The sequence below is a fragment of the Piliocolobus tephrosceles genome, chromosome 5 (assembly GCF_002776525.5).
Source record: "Piliocolobus tephrosceles isolate RC106 chromosome 5, ASM277652v3, whole genome shotgun sequence".
Classification (NCBI taxonomy): Eukaryota; Metazoa; Chordata; class Mammalia; order Primates; family Cercopithecidae; genus Piliocolobus; species Piliocolobus tephrosceles.
This window is the reverse complement of record NC_045438.1, coordinates 100,686,045-100,698,097: the sequence shown is the minus strand read 5'-3', so window position 1 is coordinate 100,698,097 and position 12,053 is coordinate 100,686,045. Positions and strand designations below refer to the sequence as shown.

Below are 12,053 nucleotides of genomic sequence, written 5' to 3'. Positions count from 1 at the left end.
TCAAACTAAAAGGATCTTAAGACATTGAGTTTCTTCCTCTCCTTTTCAGCACTTGACTTGTTTAAATGCTGCATCATTAATCCTAACAGAGATCTTATGTCTGAGCAACTTCTAAACTATTTAGTAACTGTATTAACTCATTCTCTAAATTGTGGTGTCTGGATTAATGAGGCATATTTCTGTGTACATAGAGTTATGTAAAAATGCTGTGCATCAATAAAATACATTTATACAATTTATTAGGCTTTCTTATTCTTGGGTTGTTTGTTACTGGATAAATTACATTAAATGATGACTACTCTCACTAGTTGAGTTGGCAATGGGAAGATGAACATCTTTGAAACATAGCTCAAAGTTATAACATTCAGTCGATCACACTGTTTATTGTTACTTTAATTTCGCTTCTGAGATGGTAAGTTATTTTTCCTGATTGTTAATCCAATATTATAGCTGGGTCTGAACTCTCACAGATCCCCTAAGCTTAAATATTTAATATATTAGGCTGGTTAAAATGCAAAATGGCTGAGCTACAGACTTCCAGCCTAAGGCTGCAGTTTAGATTTTCTTCTTCCTTTTTCCCCCTGTATATTAAACATCACAGCAGGGTCCTGTTAACATTTGGTGTTTATTGGTTATGGGGTTTCTGTTTTACAGCGAGAGAAAAACTCTGCACACCACTAGGTACACAGCAAAAAGACTGCTATAATGAAACATTTTATAATTGGGTTGTATTTTATAATATCCAAAACTGACATAGGAAGAATTAGAGTTCAGACAGTTACCCTCAAAATTCAGAATTGGATCAGTTACTAGTGCTGCCAGCATTCCCTTACCTTATTCATTTCCAAAATGATTATAAATATATATTATTATGGTAGCTGTCCTCCAAAGAGCCTAAGGCACTTTGCACAGAATAATTCTCTCCCTGCCTCTGGGAAAAGGGGAGGAAGCTTACCAGAAACTGCTCTCACTCTAGTTCTATTCCATAGTCTCAATGACCTAAGTACTATAATGGAAGATCTGGATTTCCAACCCCATAGGCCAATGGTTATGCATTAAATCAAACATATTACAGTACCATATGATTACATGAACCAGATAGACTGAAAAGTAAGATATATTTATTAATATTATTAAATGTTTCAGGAAAAGTAGTTTTGCATGAGTGTTTAAAAGCTTGGGTTCTCTTTTCAGACTATCTGAATTTGAATTCAGGGACCAGAACTAATAGCTTTGGTAGATTAATTACGGTGAATATAGATGAGCTCATGTCTCTCTCTCTCTCACCCCTTGTTTTCCCTTCGTTATTCCCACTTCTCCCTGTTTCTTTATAAGGAACACTATGAAGAAACACTCTACCGTGCATCACAGTGGAGCTGGTGCAGCATTCCAGTGACCATAAGGCCACTTAACTTCTAATTGCAGCTCTTTATCCCAATCCATTGCATAATTCTGCTTCACTACAATAAGGGGGTTGGGCTAGGCCACTGAATGTTTGTTTTCTTTCAGACTACGTGAGAATAAATTTAACATGGTTTTTCTTTGTTCATTCTGAACCTGTGCTACCCATTCAGCTACCTACTTAAACAGGCTCTGGAAATATTGCTCACCTGCGTTCCCACAGAATCCTCACATTTTTGTCTGGGAATGAATAGCAAAGAAAACGCATTATTTCTATAAATTGTGGGTGAATCAGGCTCTTCCAGTTGTAGAAAATTTTGTAATTTAAATCAAATTAAATTTAATATGCATTAGTTTTTAAATGTAAGGAGTATGCTCCTTCTAGTGCTTAAAAAACATTGTAACTTAATTAAATGCATTCACATTCCCGTCCCAAGTCTGAACAAAATTTCTAATTCTGGAACTATCTTTATATGTGTATGTATATATTATTAATATCAAAAGTGATATCCTTACTTTTGGGTTTTTTTTTCAGCTTGTGATTAAGTTTTACCGAAATCTCTAGCTGTCATACTTACTTCTATTGTTTAGCTGTATCTCTTTCAGCTTTCTTTCCACTATCTTTTATAAATAAAACATGATCCTTAAGAATGAAATATTATTAATGCTGTGTTATTAGACTGAAGGCAGCACAATATTTCATAGGCATGTCTTATAATGAATGAAATACAGCCACACAGAGATGTCCACAAAACAAGCACATAACAGAAACATGCATTCATACTGAAGATAGAATGCTGAACAGGAACTCTACTAGCTATATTTTGTGATTTTTTTTTTCCTTTTGCCACTAACCTGGTATAAATGATTTAATGTTGTGTCTCGATCTTCCATTTGTAGAGGAAAACCAATAGCAAACCTGTTTAAACTGCAAGATGAGAGTTGGTGCTGCACAACTTTGGCATTGGTAAATCATGTTCTTAGTAAACCTGAAAACAGTCTGCATCTTGAAGCAGTTAAACTTGGGGATAATCATTTACTTTAGCTAAAAGATATATCATTCATTTGTGGAACTCCACACTATGAGTGTCAGTGGACACATATATGAAGAAATATATTGTGGACAAGTATAGGGGACAAAAGTATAGAAATATATTACACAACAAAGCGGAAGATGATGTGCGCTTTAACACTAGCCTCAAGTTCTACAGAAATTGAAAGGTAGAAGGCTCAAGGGACAATTTCACTATTTCACTAGCAATGTAATCAGAATAACCTGAATTGGCAAATTAAAGGGGTAAATTACCAAATGTCAAACACTGCAAAAAATTAGGTGATATTGTACTTTCCTAAAGATCCTTCTTGAGATTACATGGGTTACATGTTGAATGGCTATGTACTTTATCTTTCAAAACAGGGACGGTTTTGAGAGTGAAAGAAGATCTATTAATTACTCTGGATAACAGGTATAAACTAGAACTATCTTGGGCTATCTGGGATGTAGTGTTAACTTTGAAACTCAACAGAGTTAGAGACATTAATGTACTTGTAAGCTAACAAATTAGCCTGCCACTGTATGTCTGTATATGTGCATAATGTATGTGTGTATGTACATATTTATGTGTGTGTGCATGCATTTACACTCTAACAGAAATATGAGACCTCTAGTTGGATCAGAAAATAGATCTCTTATCTCTCTTAATAGAGCATCTTTTGTCAGTTTCCACACCCCAATTCCCCATGTGGCAATTTTGTGAGAGCCAGATATACCTGCACAGGTGGTACAAGAGAGAACGCCACATTGTGAAACTCAGAACTTACATAGGACAGCTGGCATGCCTGCACATCCTCTTTGCTGGGGAGAGAGAGAAAGAGTTAGAGAGATAGATAGAGATTCCTTTTCTCTGGAATGTGAGCCAATCCTATCTGGGAACAGAAGGGGAAGTTGTCTACTTCATCACCTTCACCACTCTGGAATGTAAATGAGTGACTCCCAGGAGCTAAATTTCTCTGGGTCTCTGGAGGTATCTATCTTTAAGATTGCTCTTCAGTTGTCTGTTTTTGTTTGTTCGTTTGTTTTGCTTTTTTGTTTTGCTTGTCGCCCGGGCTGGAGTACAGTGGTACAATCTTGGCTCACTGCAGCCTCCGTCTCCAGGGTTCCAGTGATCCTCCTGCCTCAGTCTCCTGGGTATCTGGAGTTAAAGGCATGTGCCACCACGCCTGGCTAATTTTTGTATTTTTGGTAGAGACAGAGTTTTGCCATGTTGGCCAGGCTGGTCTCGAACTCCTGACCTCAAGAGATCTGGCAGCCTTGGCTTCCAAAAGTGCTGGGGTTATAGGCGTGAGCCACCTTGCCCAGCCTCAATTATCTGTTAACCCAGGTGACTGTGCGCTTTGCTCAGAAACATTATAGTATTTGTGAAACACTGTCTGCCAACTAGTCTCTCACCCTAGTTGAATATCACTGGGTGCATGACTATCTTTTCAAAACCAAAGACAATTACAGTTAATTTCAGAATTTTCAGTGAAACCTAATGCTTCCCTAGGTTTCTCAGATAGCCTGTTTGGGGCTAATTTATGTATTTATATCTGAATTGCATATCCAGAGTGAATCCAGTTGAATTCCCCACAGATTTCTGGGATGAGAAACATAGGCATTAGGTCATTTTTGGTAGTAAACTACAGAAATCTGATTTGAGCTAGCTTACGCCCCCAAAATGGAATTTGTTATAAGGCCATTGGGTGTCAGAAAACCTAAGGGAAAGATGAGCTGAAAGGAAGGATTCTGCTTCCCTGCATCTTTTTCCTGTGTTTCTTCCTCATTCTTCTGTCTCATTGCAGATCAGCTCCCTTCGTGTCTCTGTTTATAGGGCTTAATATGAAAAATAGAGAATACTTTTGTTTCAAAAAGTCATAGCATAGCTTTTAATGCATATTTTACATATCTCTCTGTCTTAGGCTTTGTGGCAAGAAACAAAGATTAAATCAAATTACTTTGGGCTATTTGTGCGATAACAAGGGAGACCCTGTGGAGCTTAAAATAGCAAGATTCATGGGTTTCCAGATAGGCAGAATCTGACACTGAGTCAGAAACTGGACTGGGTTAACTTTTAGCCCCTAGGAAGTTAGATTTTGTTCATCTTTTGTGTTTAACATAATTCAGAAACACACTCTGTACTTTGGTGCTACCCAACAGTAGCCACATTACCACGAGACCGTCTTTCTGACCATTCCCACCCGAGCACCCTGGCCTCCCTTTGTAAGTTTCCAGCTTCTGGGAAGAACTATTCAAGTCTCCTTTTAGTGGCATCTTTAGGATTTCTGTATGGCTGAGGCTCAAGGCAGGCATGAGGTTTGAAAAGGGCATTAAAATTATGTTTTCATTATTAATAAAATTGCCTACTTTAAGGAACTGAGGTGGGGAGTGATAAAGATTATGGAGCAGGAGTGAGTCTGTTTCCCAAGCCAGTGTCAGGTCTAAAAATGTACATGTTTCTGAAAGAGAAAATCTGATTGGAATAGAAAGTGTCTGTCATCTCTGTTGAGGCAGAGCTTTTGCACTGCCTTCAAGTCTTGTGATCTCTCCCTGACCTAATCAGGAGTGTCCAGACAGGCATGGTCACATGGCATAGCTCAGGATTATTTCCACAGAAGGAGCTGCCTGGACCGTATTACCCAAGGTTCCCGTATCATCGCCACTGGTGTTCCTCTGATTAAAGCAGAGGGAAGCTTATTTGTAAGAGCACCAAATCATAGACTTGAACCCCAGCTCTGTGGTTTGAAGGGCTGGTGACTTTAGACAAGTTATTTCCTGTCTATGAGGCTCCGTTTTCTTGTCTTTGAGATGGAGATACTGACCCCAACTGAGAAAAGTAGCGAAGACGAAATGAGACAGTGGATGTAAAAGAATTATGTGGTTGGTAAAGCCTTTTGAAAGTAAAGGGTTAACATTTGCAATGCTGTAAAACTTTCAGAAGACTTGGCTAATATTAATAATTAAATAGCCAACACTTCCTGAATGCGTCTGCTCCAAAAACTTTGTGCATATTATTTTAATTAGTCATCATAATTACTCTATGGGGTACATACTATTATTGTTTCTATTTTCAGATGACAAATCTAATGTACACAGAGGTTAAGTAACTTGCCCAAGGTCAAACGGCCAGTAAGTAAAGTTAGGACTTAAACCAGATAGTCTGGCTCCAAAACCAGTACTCTGTTCTACCTAGGTCTCTAAGACTCTAATGAAGTTTCATGGTAACAAACAGTATAAAAATATAAATTAATCCATAAGGTAGAAAAATCAACTTTTGTACTGTCCTAAGGAGCTAGAGATAACGTTAAGAAACTAAGATTCTTGTATGAGAAGAGAGTCTAATTTATACACGACGAATCAGGCCAAAGTTGTGCCACTTGCTGGTTTAAAAAGATTACTTTCATTTTTTTTTAGTTTTGTTTTCCATTTAGATTAGGAGGCTTTCCTTATTCTGTCAGAAATACTCATAGGTGTTAGTGAACACTGTTGGGTGTGTTTCTGGATTAAAGAAGTGCTAGGCTAACAAATTAAATCTTTTGATCTTTTGTAAATAAATAGCTCTGTAATTGTCAACTCTTTCTGTTAAGAAACGCAGTTGCCTTGAACCATAAGCGATCATAGGCCCGTACAAACATTGACTTTTTTGAATTCCACAGTTTCTAATTTCCCTAGTTAACATCTTGATGTATACATATAGATTTTCTGAAAATAACACAGAAAAATTCTACTGCTCAAAACTGGTTCCATAATAATTATGCAGCGTTTTATAATTGAAAGGTTAGAAGAACAGTTATTTTTTTCTTTTTCTTTTCATTTATTTTTGTTTTAAAAAATTAACATACATTTCATATTAATGCATAGTTATTTTTAAGTTAAAGGGTCTAAACACTTTGCATGATTCTCACTGTCCATGAACATACAGTACAAAAGTAGTAAGAAAACACTAGTGAATAGTAATTCACTAGTATTGTTATTGTTTTAATAGCTAACAATCATCACAGGTTTACTATGTTTTAGGCACTGTTTTAAATGTTTTTGTATGTAATTATCTTAATCTGCACAGCTTTAAATCTTTGGGGTGACAGAGATTACTAGTTTTCCCCCCAATTTCTGTTCTCCCCTCTTGCTATAGTGATAAAGTTTTATCAAGGCATGTGGCATCCCTTGAAACTAGATGTGGCCATTGACTAGGTTCTGGTCAATGGGACTGTGAGTAGGAGTGAGGTGGGAACTTCTGGATCATACTCCTAAAGGAGATGAGGACATGTTCTCTTTTTTCTTATCCTCTTCTGCTAGCTAGAATGCAGATATCCTGGTGGCAGCTGGAGTAGCCATCGTGGTCCATGAGACGGAAGCCACCTTTTGAGAGAGCAGAATAAAAAGACACAAGGAGTCAAGCTCCACAGAATCATGGTGCCACCTTAGCAGCCCTGGACTCCTATACTGAAGAGAAGCAAACTTCTATTTCATTTAAGTGGCTATTATTTTTGTTTTTATTATTATTCAGTCAAACCACTACTGTAACTACTGAAGTCGATATCATCATCATTCTCATTTTAAAGATGGATAAAGTGAGACACACAGAACTTAAGTGATGGAGTGGCAGAGCCAGGGTTTGAACCAGAGAATCTAGCTTCAGAGTATTCCCTCTTAACCACAGCCCTCTACGTTTTTACTTTTTCTGATAAGATACCATGCATATTTGTGTTTTATTAATTTTAACATGTGATTTTCTGCCATTTGTGACTTAGGGATGGGAGGATCAGAAGTTTTTTTTGCCTTTCTGCCTTTTGTATCAGTGAAGAGGTCATGTTGAAATCAATCTGGATGTGTCTAGATTCATGTAGGGAAGGAAGGTGAGGCTGACAATGGAACCAGAAACAGGGAGGCACAAGTGATGATGTGTAGAAGATAGGGATGGGGAGGTAATGAAATGGAGACGGGAATGCGATTAAAGAGAGCCAATTTCTGCACAGCTGATATGGAAAGCAAGTAACAAGTGTGTGGAAAGAGGAAGGAGATAAAGTCAGTATTTCCATATCACTGACAGATCTGGTCCCATGTCAGGTGCAATCAAGGTTGCCTGCATCTTGCAGTTGGTCCTACTAGCTGCAGGTACCCTGGGACAACAATGATCCTGCAGCCTAAAGGAATACATAATGTTCTCGAAACTTGAGTTTCAGTGTGACCTTCTCCACAGGAATCTTTTCAGCTTTAGGCCTTCTGCGGAGGCCTCAGAGCAGCACTTCCTGAAGCTTCATTTAAAGATACTGTTTCGTTCCCCTGTCTGTCCTGACTTCTCCTTCTGTCAGCTTTGTGGCAGCAAAGGCAAGATAACCCTTGGTATTAGAAAGGTATGATGCCTAAAATTAGAAGACTCTGAAATCATTTCAAATTGACCCCTCACTTTTCATATAGGTTGACCTAAATTTCATTTCAGAACAGAGATTCTTCCTCTCACCACATAAGTTTTGAGCATGTTTCTTCACTTTTCTCTATTTCATTTTCCTTAGGTGTGAACAAAAGACTTGAACTAAGTGAATACTGAGGGCATTTACAGGAATAGCCTTCCATGGTTTCCCCTTCTCCATAGATTAGTATTTCTAAATCACTGAAAAAGAAGTCATAAACTATGCATTTTCTTCAATACTTCCTTTCTCTTCACTGCCTCAGTTACTTAGATAATGGGACGTTTTGTGTGTTCGTGGCTTTGTCTAAGAAATCATGAAAGAGGAAGTGTCTCATTAGAAAAGGTGAGTTCTATTTACTTACATTGCGACCAAGGCAAAAAGACAATTCCATCTTCAGGAAAGTGGATTTGTTCCAGGGAGAACAATGAGAAGATGTATCTGGACTCCACATTTCTGCCATCTGGGATGGCTCTCTCATCGAAAGGAGAATTTCCTAACTTCTAACTTCATAAACGTTGCTCTAGGAGAGGAGTAGTAATGACCCTCACTGACAAAGAATGCAATACAATTCAGAATATGCTTGACACAAATCATCATCAAGTTGATAGTGCTTTACACTTGGCAAAGTGCTCTCACAGTACAAGGTCCCCTGCCCAATGTGGGCAAAACACAATGAATAAAATATGATCCCTGCTCAGAAGGGGCCTATAATCCAGGGTAGAAAATAGACACGTGCATAAATAATTCTAACTCAAGACAGACCCCATTTCTGCTTTATTAGAGGTACAAAGAAAATGCCAGCAGAACAGCAGAGGGAGAGGTTACTCCCCATAGGGTTGTAAATGAAGGTTTCTTGAAAAAAGTGAGAATGTGTCAAGGCTATTGCTAATAGCAAACATAACTGGTTACTTTACCTATTTAATTTCTTTTAATTTTTACAATAACCCAAATGAGGATGTAGAAGATGAAGAAAAAATTGGAAAATGTAGGAAATTTGTTGTCTTATGGATATAGATAGAAGGGGTTGATGCTGCTATTCACCCCAGAGAAAACCACAGAGTTGCCTGTGTGAGAAGCATCTAGATTTTAGAGCACTTCTTATAATTGGAGAGTATGTCCGATGACTTTTGACTTGTAGGCACATAAAGGGAATTTTATGCATGCTTCAATGTATATTTTAAGTCTGACTATACCTAACATGCTTATCAACAGTAGTCATTTTAGTATAATGAGAATATGTGATTTTTCCTTTTATTTATTTTCCAAATACAATTTAAGGGTATGCCTTTAATAGAAACAGAAAATAAATAAAAAGAAATTAAAAATTAAAAAGGAATAGTGACAGAGTAAAAGCGAGAGTGAGACATGAAAATGTTTTTCATATATAGGTTTCTTATTTCATTTTTTTGTGACTGAATATATTGCAGTGCTTATCTTGATCCTTGAGAGTGCATATTGTTATTAGCAGACACTGTCAGCTGGTGGAAAGGGCACAGATCCGGAGACTTAGAAAGCTTAGATTTTAATCCCGGCTGTCTTGCAAAAAGGAAAAAGAAAAGAAACAAAAAAATCTTTTGGTAATATGCAGTTATGTGCGTGCCACCATCTTTCTTCTTCACTATAGGTCTGTGCTTTTTTTTTTTTTTAATTTTTTTAAAAACAAAAACAAAAACGGAGTCTCTCGCTTTGTCGCCAGGCTGGAGTGCAGTGGCAAGTGATGTCGGCTCACTGCAACCTCTGCCTCCTGGGTTCAAGCCCTTCTCCTGCCTCGGCCTCCCGATTAGCTGGGATAGCTGGGACTACAAGCGCGCGCCACCACTCCTAGCTAATTTTTGTATTTTTAGTAGAGATGGGTTTTCACCATGTTGGCCAGGATGCTCTGGATCTCTTGACCTCGTGATACGCCCGCCTCGGCCTCTCAAAGTGCTTGGATTACAGGCATGAGCCACCGAGCCCGTCCAGTTCAGTGATCTTAATAAGCCATTTAACCTCAGCCTCAGACAGCTCATCTGTTGAGCGGTCATTTCCCTCATCAAGTGCTTGTACAACATTGACAAACATATAATCTGATATTTATGTAAAGTAGCTATTTTTAAAAATTTTTTTATGGCTCCTCCCGCGAATCTCAGCCTCTGGCACCAGGGCCGCTCCGTCCGTGCTCCGCCTTGCCATGACTTCCTACAGCTATAGCCAGTAGTCTGCCAAGTCGTCCTTCGGGGGCCTGGGCGGCGGCTCAGTGAGTTTGGGGCCAGGGGTCGCCTTTTGCGCGCCCAGCATGCACTGGGGCCGGCAGCCGCGGCGCGTCCGTGTCCTGCGCTCGCTAAGTGTTTGTGCTGGTCCTCCTTGGGGGGCTACAGCGGCGTCCTGGCCGCGTCCGACGGGCTGCTGGCGGGCAACGAGAAGCTCACTATGCAGAACCTCAACGACGGCCTGGCCTCCTACCTGGACAAGGTGCGCGCCCTGGAGGCAGCCAACTGCGAGCTGGAGGTGAAGATCCGCGACTAGTACCAGAATCAGGGTCCCGGGCCCTCCCGTGACTACAGCCACTACTACAAGACCATCCAGGACCTGCGGGATAAGCTTCTTGGTGCCACCATTGAGAACTCCAGGATTGTCCTGGAGATCGACAACGCCCGTCTGGCTGCAGATAACTTCCGAACCAAGACTGAAACGGAGCAGGCTCTGCGCATGACCGTGGAGGCCGACATCAACGGCCTGCACAGGGTGCTAGACGAGCTGACCCTGGCCAGTACTGACCTGGAGATGCAGATCGAAGGCCTGAAGGAAGAGCTGGCCTACCTGAAGAAGAACCATGAAGAGGAAATCAGTGGGCTGAAGGGCCAAGTGGGAGGCCAGGTCAGTGTGGAGGTGGATTCTGCTCAGGGCACCTATCTCGCCAGGATCTTGAGTGACATGCGAAGCCAATACAAAGTCATGGCGGAGCAGAACTGGAAGGATGCTGAAGCCTGGTTCACCAGCCGGACTGAAGAATTGAAGCGGGAGGTCGCTGGCCACACAGATCAGCTCCAGATGAGCCTGTCCAAGGTGACTGACCTGCGGCGCACCCTCCAGGGTCTTGAGCTGCAGTCACAGCTGAGCATGAAAGCCACCTTGGAAGGCACACTGGCAGAAACGGAGGCGCGCCTGGGAGCCCAGCTGGTGCAGATCCAGCCGCTGATCAACGGTATTGAAGCCCAGCTGGGCGATGTGGGAGCTGATAGTGAGCGGCAGAATCAGGAGTACCAGCAGTTCACGGACATCAAGTCGCAGCTGCAGCGGGAGATCGCCACCTACCGCAGCCTGCTCGAGGGCCAGGAAGATCACTACAATAATCTTTCCGCCTCCAAGGTCCTCTGAGGCAGCAGGCTAAGGGGCTTCTGCTGTCCTTCGGAGGGTGCCTCCTGGGTAGGAGGATAGGAACGAAGGTACCCTTATCCCATGCTCTTCCCCTGATCTGCCAATAAAATTTTATGGTCCAAGGGAAATATATATATGTATATGTGCGTGTGTGTGGTTATGTGTGTGTGTGTGTGTGTGTGTGTGTGTGTGTATAAAATAAAAACAATACATGCTTGTTGTAAAAATGTAGAAAACATGGCGAACTAATCAGAAATCCATAAATATCACCCGTGACTTTACCACCCAGTGAGATCCACGTTGCTTGCACTTTGTTGAATTTGCTTCCCATTTGTACTTCTGTTTCTCCATTTCTCCAGGCTAAGAAAGTGAAAGCATGGAATCCATCTGCCTTTATCCGACTCAATGATCCTGGTCAGGTGAGGAGGCACTAACGTCGTGTTGAGTGGATAAGATATAAGCATGGTTTCCTTATTCTCTCTCTCTCTGGGTTTTTTTTTTTTTTTGAGACAGAGTCTTGCTCCAGGCAGTGCAATGGCAAGATCTCCGCTCACTGCAACCTCCGCCTCCTGGGTTCAAGCTATTCTCCCGCCTCAGTCTCCCGAGTAGCTGGGATTACAAGCACATCACCACGCCTGGCTAGTTTTTGTATTTTTAGTAGAGACGGGGTTTCACCATGCTGGCTAGGATGGTCTTGAACCCCTGACCTCAGGTGATCTGCCCACCTCAGCCTCCCCAAGTGCTGGGATTACAGGTGTGAACCGTTGCACCTAGCCATTTCCTAATTATCTTTTTCAAAACTCTTCTTTGTGACTCAGGCTGAATTTATTCCATGCCTTAAATATAGG

At 40.8% G+C, this 12,053-nt stretch overlaps 1 pseudogene; it reads left to right on the top strand.

Annotated features, from left to right (window-relative positions):
* The first annotated feature begins 10,018 nt into the window (after positions 1 to 10,018).
* LOC111547423 lies at positions 10,019 to 11,333 on the top strand (annotated as a pseudogene).
* Positions 11,334 to 12,053: the final 720 nt, after the last annotated feature.